This window comes from Choloepus didactylus, chromosome X (genome assembly GCF_015220235.1).
Source record: "Choloepus didactylus isolate mChoDid1 chromosome X, mChoDid1.pri, whole genome shotgun sequence".
NCBI lineage: Eukaryota > Metazoa > Chordata > Mammalia > Pilosa > Megalonychidae > Choloepus > Choloepus didactylus.
In genome coordinates, this window is record NC_051334.1 from 53,809,363 (window position 1) to 53,819,255 (window position 9,893).

At 37.9% G+C, this 9,893-nt stretch overlaps 1 pseudogene; it reads left to right on the forward strand.

Moving 5' to 3' along the window:
• Positions 1–5,141: 5,141 nt before the first annotated feature.
• Positions 5,142–5,484, forward strand: LOC119522142 (annotated as a pseudogene).
• The last annotated feature ends 4,409 nt before the right edge of the window (positions 5,485–9,893 follow it).

The following is a 9,893-nucleotide window of genomic DNA, read 5'->3' on the forward strand; positions in this document are numbered from 1 at the left end:
TTGTTTGTGTGTTGTTTAATTTCCACATATTTTTGATTTATCCAGTTTTTCTTCCATTATTAATATCTAAGGCTTCATTGCATTGTGGTCAAAGAAGATGCAATTTATGGTTTCAATTTTATAAAATTTATTGAAACTTGTTATGGAACCTAACAAATGTCCTCTCCTGGAGAATGATTCACATACAATTGAGTAGAATGTTGCTCTGGTTTGCTAATGCTGCCATTTCTCAAAACACCAGAAATGGATCAGCTTTTATACAGGGCATTTATTTGGTTACAAAGTTACAGTCTTAAGGCCATAAAGTGTACAAGGTAAGTCATTAACAATTGGGTACCTTCACTGAAGGATTACCAATGGCATCCAGAAAACCTCTGTTAGCTGGAAAGGCATGTGGCTGACATCTGCTCCAGAGTTCTGGTTTCAAAATGGCTTTCTCCAAGGATGTTCCTCTCTAGGCTGCAGTTCCTTCAAAATGTCACTCTTAGTTGCTCTTGGGGCATTTATCATCTCTTAGCTTCTCTGGAGCAAAACTTTGCTTTCAAAGGCCATCTCCAAAATGTCTCTGTAAGTTATAGCTCCTCTCTCAGCTGTGCATTCTTCAAAGTGTCCCTCTTGGCTGTAGCAATCTCACTCCTTCTTTCTGAGCTTATATAGTGCACTAGTAAACTAATCAAGGCCCATGCTGAATGGGCAGGGCCACACTTCCATGGAAATTATCTAATCAGAGTTATCACCTACAGTTCGGTGGGTGGCATCTCCATGGAAACACTGAATGAAAGACTTACAATCTAACCAACACTAATAATGTCTGCCCCACAAGATTACATCAAGGAATGTGGCATTTCAGGGGACATAATACATGGAAACTGGCACATTCTAACCCCTGGACCCCAAAATGACATGATCTTTCCATACACAAAATACATTCATCCCATCGCAATATCACTAAAACTTAAATCATTTCAGTTACAATAGTTAAGCACAAGATCCCATGAAAATCAGTTACAGGTGTGGTCTGTCCTAAGGCAAAATTTCCCTCTGGCTGTAGACCTGTGAAACTCAGAACAAGTTATCTGCTTCCAATATAAAAATGAGTGACAGTCATAGGATAAGGATTCCCATGGCCATAAGGAGAAACAGTAAGGAAAACAGGGTTTAAGGGACAAAAAAAAAACACTTCCTAAAACCTGTAGGGCAAACTCCATTAGATTTCAAAGTCTGAGAGTCATTTACAGAATGACATTTTATCTTTGGGGCTTGAGAGAATGGATGTCTAACTCTCCCTAAGGGCCTTTGTGTCAGCCTTTTTCTCTTCAAATGCTGGGGTGAGTTCTCCAACATATCCACACATTGGGGAGACCACCTTCTCAGCCACACCCTCCTCAAACATTGGGGCAGCACCCGGATTCTCTTCCATCTCCAGGGCAAATGCTCAACACCTTCAGAACAGTGGGGTGGTGGCTAGGCTCTTCCCAATCCCTGGGGAATGTGTTCCACCCTCTCTGAGGCCTGGGGTGATGGCACTCTTCCTGAACATTGAGGTTGAAGGCCCACCCTTGACCTCCAGGGCAAACTCACCATTTCCATGCATGTGGGCCTCTCTGATCTCCCAACCTGAGACCTCTTGGGTCCAGACCTCAACTGCCATGGCTCTGTTTTTGAAGAAATTTTTCCTTCAATTTGTTCCTTGACTGTCTCCTCCAGTCCAGACTGGCAGTGGCTCCATCTATAAAGATCTCACAAAAATTCTGTTGGCTTTGCATGAAGCACACAGGGGTCAAAGCCATCAGACAATAGGACTTTCGACAAATCCTTTCTGGATAACTCCATCTCCAATCTTGGCTTGTACTGAAAAGGTGGCTGGGTTCCATGTTTGATTAAATGCTCATGTTGGGCTATAGCTTCTGGGGTTCCACCCCCTGGAAGCCCAGAATTTTCCAAACCATCAGCTTCTGGTTTCTTTGACCCCAAGAGTTCAGTTCTAAGTTTGTCTCTCTCCACTGCATTTTACTATAAGCTGGAAGGAGAAGCCATGCTATATCCACAACTTTTAGTTTTGAAATCTCATCAGCCAAATATCCCAGCTCATTTCTCTCAAATTCTTCTTTCTATCCAACACAAGGACTCAATTTTGCCAAATTCTCTGCCACTTTAAAACAAGGATCACTGTTCTTCCAGTTTGCAACAACACATTCATCATTTCTGTCCAAGGCCTTGTCAGAAGTATCATTAGAGTCCATATTTCTACTAACAGTCTCTACAAAGCAGCCTAGGCCTTTTCTATCAAGCTCCTCACAATTCACCCAGATTCTTCCCCTTATCCATTTAAAAAGCTGTTACAACATGTTTGGTATTTGCAAGCTCAGCAGCACCAGCACCCAAACCCTGGTACCAAAATCTGTTCCCATTTGCTAATGCTGCCATTTTGCAAAACACCAGAAATTGATCAGCTTTTATACAGAGGGTTTATTTGGTTACAAAGTTACAGTCTTAAGGCCATAAAGTGTCCAAGGTAAGTCATCAACAATCAGGTACCTTCAGTGGAGGATGGCCAATGGCATCCAGAAAAGCTCTGTTAGCTGGGAGGGCATGTGGCTGGTATGTGCTCCAGAGTTCTGGTTTCAAAATGACTTTCTCCCAGGATGTTCCTCTCTAGGCTGTAGTTCCTCAAACATGTCACTCTTAGTTGCTCTTGGGGTGTTTGTCCTCTCTTAGCTTCTCTGGAGCAAAACTCTGCTTTCAAAGGCCATCTCCAAAATGTCTCTGTAAGCTGAAGCTCCTCTCTCAGCTCCTGTGCATTCTTCAAAGTGTCCCTCTTGGCTGTATCAAGCTTGCTCCTTCTGTCTGGTCTTATACAGTGCTCTAGTAAACTAATCAAGGCCCATGCTGAATGGGTAGGGCCACACTTCCATGGAAATTATCTAATCAGAGTTATCACCTACAGTTGGGTGAGTGAAACACTCAATCAAAGACTGACAATCTAATCAAAACTAACAACATCTGCCCCCACAAGATTACATCAAAGAGCATGCCATTTTGGGGGACATAATACATCCAAACTGGTACAAATGTATATTCTACTGTTGTTGAATGAAGTGTTCTAGATATCTGTTTGGTCTACTTTATTTATAATATTGTTCACATCCTCTGTTTCCTTATTGATCTTCTGTCTTGATGTTCTGTCCATTACTGAAAAATGATGTATTGAGATATCTACCTATTATTGTTGGACTGCATGTTTCTCCCTTCCTTCTGAAAATGTCTTCATATATTTTGGAGCTCTGTTGTTAGATGCTTATGTTATGTCATATCTTCTTGATGGGTTGACTCTTCTATAAATATATAATCCCTTGTTTGTCTCTTACAAGAGTGTTTGACTCAATGCCTATTTTGTCTGAATTAATATAGTCATCCCATCTCTCTTTTGGTTACTCTGTGCAAGGCATATATTTTTCTACCTTTTCATTTTCAAGTTACTTATCTCTTTCAGTCTAAAGTGAGTCTCTCATGAACAGCATGTAGTTGGATCTTGCTTTCTTTTTATCCATTCTGCCAATCTTCAGAGGTCTTCTGAAGAGGTCTTCTGAGTGGAAAGTGTAATCCTTTTGCATTCAGAGTAATTGCTGATTAGGCAACTGATACTTCAGAAATTTTCCCTTTGTCTTTGAAAGTCTTATACCCTTGTTGTCCTTCATTTTTCCATTGCTGACTTCTTTTGCTTTTAGTTGACATTTTTTAAGGAAACATTTTCTTACCCTTCTCATTTCCATTATGCATATATTTTAGATATTGTCTTTGTTGCTACCATGGGATTTACATTTAACATCTTACATCTGTGACCATCTAGTTTGAACTTATATCACCTTAACTTCACTAGCATACACAGTTTCTGCTTTAATACTTCCATTCTCACCTTTATTATATTGTTCATGCCATGAATTACATCTTTATATTTGGTGGGTCCAATAATGTAGATTTGTGATGAATTTTCATGCATTTGCTTTTTATATTAGGTAACAAAATTGTTGAGTTATAAACCAAAAATACAATAATACTGGCACATATATTTACACATTTGATTACCTATATCATGTTATCTTTTCTTTCTTTTTTCTTTATTATATGTCATAGGATTACAGAAAAATCATGCCCAAAATGCATAAAATATGTACCATATACACATATACCTATACCACCTTATTATTAACACCTTGCATTAGTGTGATATATTTGTTATGATTCATGAAAGAATATTTTTATAATTGTACTATTAACTGTATTCCATCATTTACAATAGGTTTCGCTATTTGTGTTGTACAGTCCTATGTATGTTTTTAAAATTCTTACTCTAGTAAAATATATACAACCTAAAATTTTCCCTTTTAACCAATTTCACATATATAATACAATACTGTTAATTATATTCACAATATTGTACTACCGTTACCAGCATCCATTACCAAAACTTTGCAATCAACCCAAATTGAAACACTGAACAATTTCAACATTAAATTGCCGTTCCCTACTACCAACCTGGCTACTGGTAAACTGTATTCTAGATTCTGACTCTATAAGTTTGCTTATTCTAATTATTTCATATCAATGAGATGGTGCTGTGTTGTGTCTGGCTTATTTCAGTCAATATGATGTTTTCAAGGTTCATCCATGTTGTTGCATGTAACAGAACTTCATAACTTTACTGCTGAACAATATTCCATTGTATGTATATACTGCATTAATGGCTTTTAGAATAATTGCAGAGTTGTGCATTCATCACCACAATCAATTTTAGAACATTTTCATTGCTCCAAAAAGAAAAAAACCCATATATCTTAGCAGACAACTCTCAGTCTCTCTATGCTTCCACAGCCCTATATAACCTCTAGTCTAATTCTGTCTCTGTGGGTTTATTTATATTTACAATTTATATAAATGGAATCATACAATATGTAGTAATTTGTGCCTGGTTTCCTTCACCTAGCTAAATAGTTTTCTTTTAAATTTATTGATATTTTCTTTAATTAGAGAAGTTGTAGGTTTACAAAAAAAGTCATGTAAAAAATAAACATTCCCAGTTTTACACCTGGAAAAATACCTGCAATTGAAGACTCCTCCTGGGAAGGTGGCTGCCTATCAGAATGGCTCAGGAATTTGTGAATAGCAAAATCCACCCTGGGAAGGTGATTGTGTTCATCAAGCCCACCTCCTCCTATTGCAGAAAGACCCAAGAGATGCTCTGTCCAATGCCCTTCAAACAAGGACTTCTGGAATTTGTTGATATCACAGCCACCAGTGACACAAACATAATTCGATTATTTCCAAGAGCTCACAGGGGCAAGAAGGGTACCTTCAGTCTTTATTGGAAAAAAATGCATAGGTGGATGCTCTGATCTTATAAGTATGCAAAAGAGTGGGGAACTGGAGACCCAGCTATGGAAAATTGAAGCTCTGAAACAATTACAGCCAAGCAGTCTCCAATGATGCCCCACTTGGGAACTGGACTGCCTCACCAATGAAGGCAACAATTCTTGGTGGATGGATCTGTGGCCATTCTTACCCAGCTACAGCAAATGTTTATTATGAAATGCATTTATCAAAATAATAATAATAATAGTAGTGATAGTAATAATAATAATGGGAGTGGAGTATGGGCAGGGGGAAAGCTTATCTCTTTTTTGGATCAGTATTAAAAAGTAGACCAACTTTCCCCACACCATGGGGCCAAAAAGATTGATGGACCATCTTGGATTTCTTCTGGATTGGCCTTTTGGGTTCCAAAAGATCATGACAAGTTCTTTTGAACATGTTTTTCTTACTGACTGTTCTCCATGTGCCAGCACTCCTCTACCTCTAAACCAGTGTTTCTCAACAACTATGTTTATTCCAAGCCCCCTAGGATGGAACTATATTTGGTCTTTGGTACAACCCATCAGACAATTATTTTCCTGAGCTTGACTTTCTAGAGTTTGCATTATGAAATCAATAGCTTCTTAAATGTGCTTTTTCAAACTACATATTTCCCTTCACCATCTTCACCTCACATCCACCTTATCCCATTTTGAGAATTGTTGTCCTGAGCCAGTGTTCTCAACCTTGCCAACTTAGAGTTATCATGGGAAACATGCAACAATTCCATGAAACATCTGAGGGCCCAAGTTGAGAAAGTGAAGGAAAAGTTAATCACTATTAGTCTTCACTCGGGGGTCAGAGACACAAGTGCAGATGCTGCAGTCATGTGGCAATATTCTTATATAAGATGCTTGTCCAGGTAATTCTGAATGAGTGTGTATTATTTTGGAGTATCATCAAAATTAAAAGGCAAAATTAAAAAATTCTCATAGAAATTTTGTAGCTCTCTCCCTCAAGAATATATCTGTGGAAGGAGCTAAATTTGAGTAACACTGTCCTAAACGGTTCTCAATTTTTCTTTTTGTTTTTCTTTTTTCACTCTGAAAATTTGAGAATTCCTTACCATGAAGTTTAATTTTCTGTTCTAGAATTGCAAGATTATGTTCATTTCCTTTTGTGATCTCATTAGAAAAATTTCTTTCCTAATGAAGAAAAAGCCATAGATGACAATTTTGTTATTTTTGTTAAATTTTTTCCGTGTATTAAGCCTTTAAGAAATGGTATTAGTGTGAAACTCACAGACTTAAAACTTTATTCATGTTTTGCTCCTACCCTTATAAATAAAGGTATGTTTTGCTGTCAAAAAAAAAACCATTCCCATATACCCCCCCATTGTTGATACCTTGCATTGCATTAGTGTGGTACCTTTGCTACAATTGGCAGAATATTGAAATATTTCTGTTAGCTATAGTCCATAGCTTATATTAGGTGTATATTTTCCCATACACCACCCTATTATTAACACCTTGTAAGAACGTTGTACATTTGTTACAATTCATAAAAGACCATCCTTGTATTTGTACTATTAACCACAGCCCATCATACACAACAGGGTTCACTGTGCTATACAGTTCCATGCTTTATCTTCTCACTCTCCTTCCAGTAATATATAAGACCCCAAATTTCCCCTTTCAACCACATTCAAAAAGATAATTCAGCACTATCAATTACACTCATAATAATATGATACCACCACAACTATACATTTCCAAACATTTATAATCAGCAAAAATAAAAAATCTGCACAAATTAAGCCTCAGCTCCCCATTGCCTAACAACATTCTATCCCCTGGTAACCTATATTCTAGACACTAATTCTTATGAGTTTGCTTATTCTAATTAGTTCACATCAGTGAGGTTATACAATATTTGTTCTTTTATGTCTGAGTTATTTCACTCAACATGTCCTCAAGACTCATCCACGTTTTCACATGTCATGTGAATCAGGACTTCACTCTGTCCTAAAGCTGAATAATATTCCATTGTATTTATTTTGTTTATCCATTCATCAGTTGATGGACAATTGGGTTACTTCCATCTTTTGGCAATTGTGAGTAATACCACTATGAACATCAGTGTGTAAGTATCTGTTTGAGTCCCCACTTTCAGTTCTTCTGAATATATATCTAGTAGCAGGTCTGTCAGATCATATGGCAATTATATATGTAAAATCTGGAGGAACAGCCAAACTGTCTTCCACAGTGGCTTCACCATTGTATATTCTGACCAGCAGTGAATGAGTGTTTGGTTTTCTCTACATCCTCTCCAACACTTGTAGTTTTCTGTTTTTCCAATAGTTGCTATTCAAGTATGTGTGAAATGATATATCATTGTGCTTTTGATTTGCATTTCCCTAATAGCTAGTGACATTGAACAGCTTTTCATGTGCTTTTTAGCCATTTGTATTTCCTTTTAGGAAAAATGTCTAGTCATATTACTGCCCATTTTTTACTTGAATTGTTTGTCTTTTTATTGTTGAGTTGTAGGATTTCTTGATATATTATGGATAGCAAACCATTATTGGATATGGGGTTTCCAAATATTTTTTCCCATTGAGTAGGTTGTCTTTTCACCATTTTGAAAAATTTCTTGAAGGGTAAAAGATGTAATTTTGAGGAGGTCCTGTTTATCTATTTTTCCTTTCATTGCTTGTGCTTTGGGGTGTAAAGTCTAAGAAATCATTGCCTTGAAAAATGTCTTGAACAAGGTCTTGAACAACTTTCCCTAAATTTTTTCTAGGAATTTTAGGATTCTGGTTCTTGCATTTAGTTATCTGATAAATTTTGAGTTTATTTTTGCATAAAGTGTGAGATAAGGGTTCTCTTTCATACTTTTTCATATGTATATCTAGTTCTCAAAGCACTACTGGCAAGAGGCAATTCCATTCCAGTTGAGGGGACCAGGCAGCCCTGTCAAAAATTATTTGGTGATGAAAAGTGTATCCATAGTAGAGATGGGGCAAGATGGTGGTGCAGGGAGCTGTGGAATTTCATTTGTCCTCTAAGGCAGCTAGTAAATAACCAGGAATTGTCTAGAACAACAATTTGGGGAACTTCCTTGACCAAATACATATCATACACCAGTCTGGAATAGATCAAAAGGTGGAGATCACAGCACAGAACTGTAACTAACTCTCCCAATCTGTGGAAGCTGGTGCCTCTCACCCCCTAGCACAGCAGGCTGGTTTAGAATCACTTCCCTGTGGGAAAAACAAGTGGTCTCTACTAGGAGCAGGGGAAGGTAGCACAACCAAGTTCCAATTGTGAATTTAATTGGCCAATTCAGACTGCTGAATACAAGCTTTGAGCACAGATAAACCCAAAGAAAGCATAAAGGGAACACAGATGTCTCTCCTCAGCAGAGAGGAGGTGGGGCTAACAAAAAAAGAGGCATTTGGAGTTGACTGGGTGTAGAATACTATAAAAAGGTTGTGCCTCAAGAAAAGAGCACATATAACTTGGTATCAAATCCAGCTCTTGATTGGCAAACAAAGGAGTTGGGATTAGCTCCGAAAAGGAATTTTTTACTCTGTAACATAAAGAAACCAGCAGTTTTTTTCAGTTGTCAGCACTTCCCCAGGCAAGGGCAGAGTTAAGGAATAACTGAGAGACAAAGTAACTAGTCAGGTGAAGGAGATAATTCTGTGAAGGTCAAGTCTTCCCCAAGAAAGGGGGAAGGCATGGCAAAGAACAAGAGGTGGCTCTCATTCAGAGAAGTCAGGCACCATGAGCTGGAAAACAGAAACAGTTTAAGCCAGCCTTCTGCCCCAGTCTATTTCTCAACCACACCACTGGCAGGACAGTGAGTGCTGAGAATTGAAGGCAACATACCACTTTATGCTGCTGTGAGTTGTGGGCTGACAAGCACCACCTGCTGGGCAGTGTAGAAAAAGCACAGAATCAGGGGGCTTCATAGGAATGACAGGCAACCTGCTGGATCTCATGCCCATGGAAACTTGATACTGGTTACACTGTCTTACTGAGTCACAGGCCTGTGTTGTATTGGAAAATCTGAATGGAGAAGATCCTATCTGGGGAGACTCTGTTCAAAAAAACTTCCATAGAGGCAGGGCAAGAACCAAAAAACACCAGCTAAAAAATTCTGAACAGGTAAACACAACTATGATAGAGGTTAGAATAAGTTGATCCAAGTGTCAAATAATAAAGAATAAAGCCAGTGAACAAGAAACTCCAAGGTTAAAGGGGAAAAATGACTTCCAGAATAAAAAAGATCAAGTAAAAGGATGTCAAGACACCAGAAAAAATCATGACTCACACCAGGAAGTATGAAGATATGGCTTAGTCAAAGGAACAAACTGACAATCTAAATGAGATACAGGAGTTGAAACAATTAATTAAAATGTTCAAACAAATCTAAATCAAATCAGTGAGCTGAAAGAAAATGTGGCAAAAGAGATGGAGGATATAAAGAAGACACTGAGCAACCATACAGAAGAACTCAAAAGCTTGAAGAAACAAATT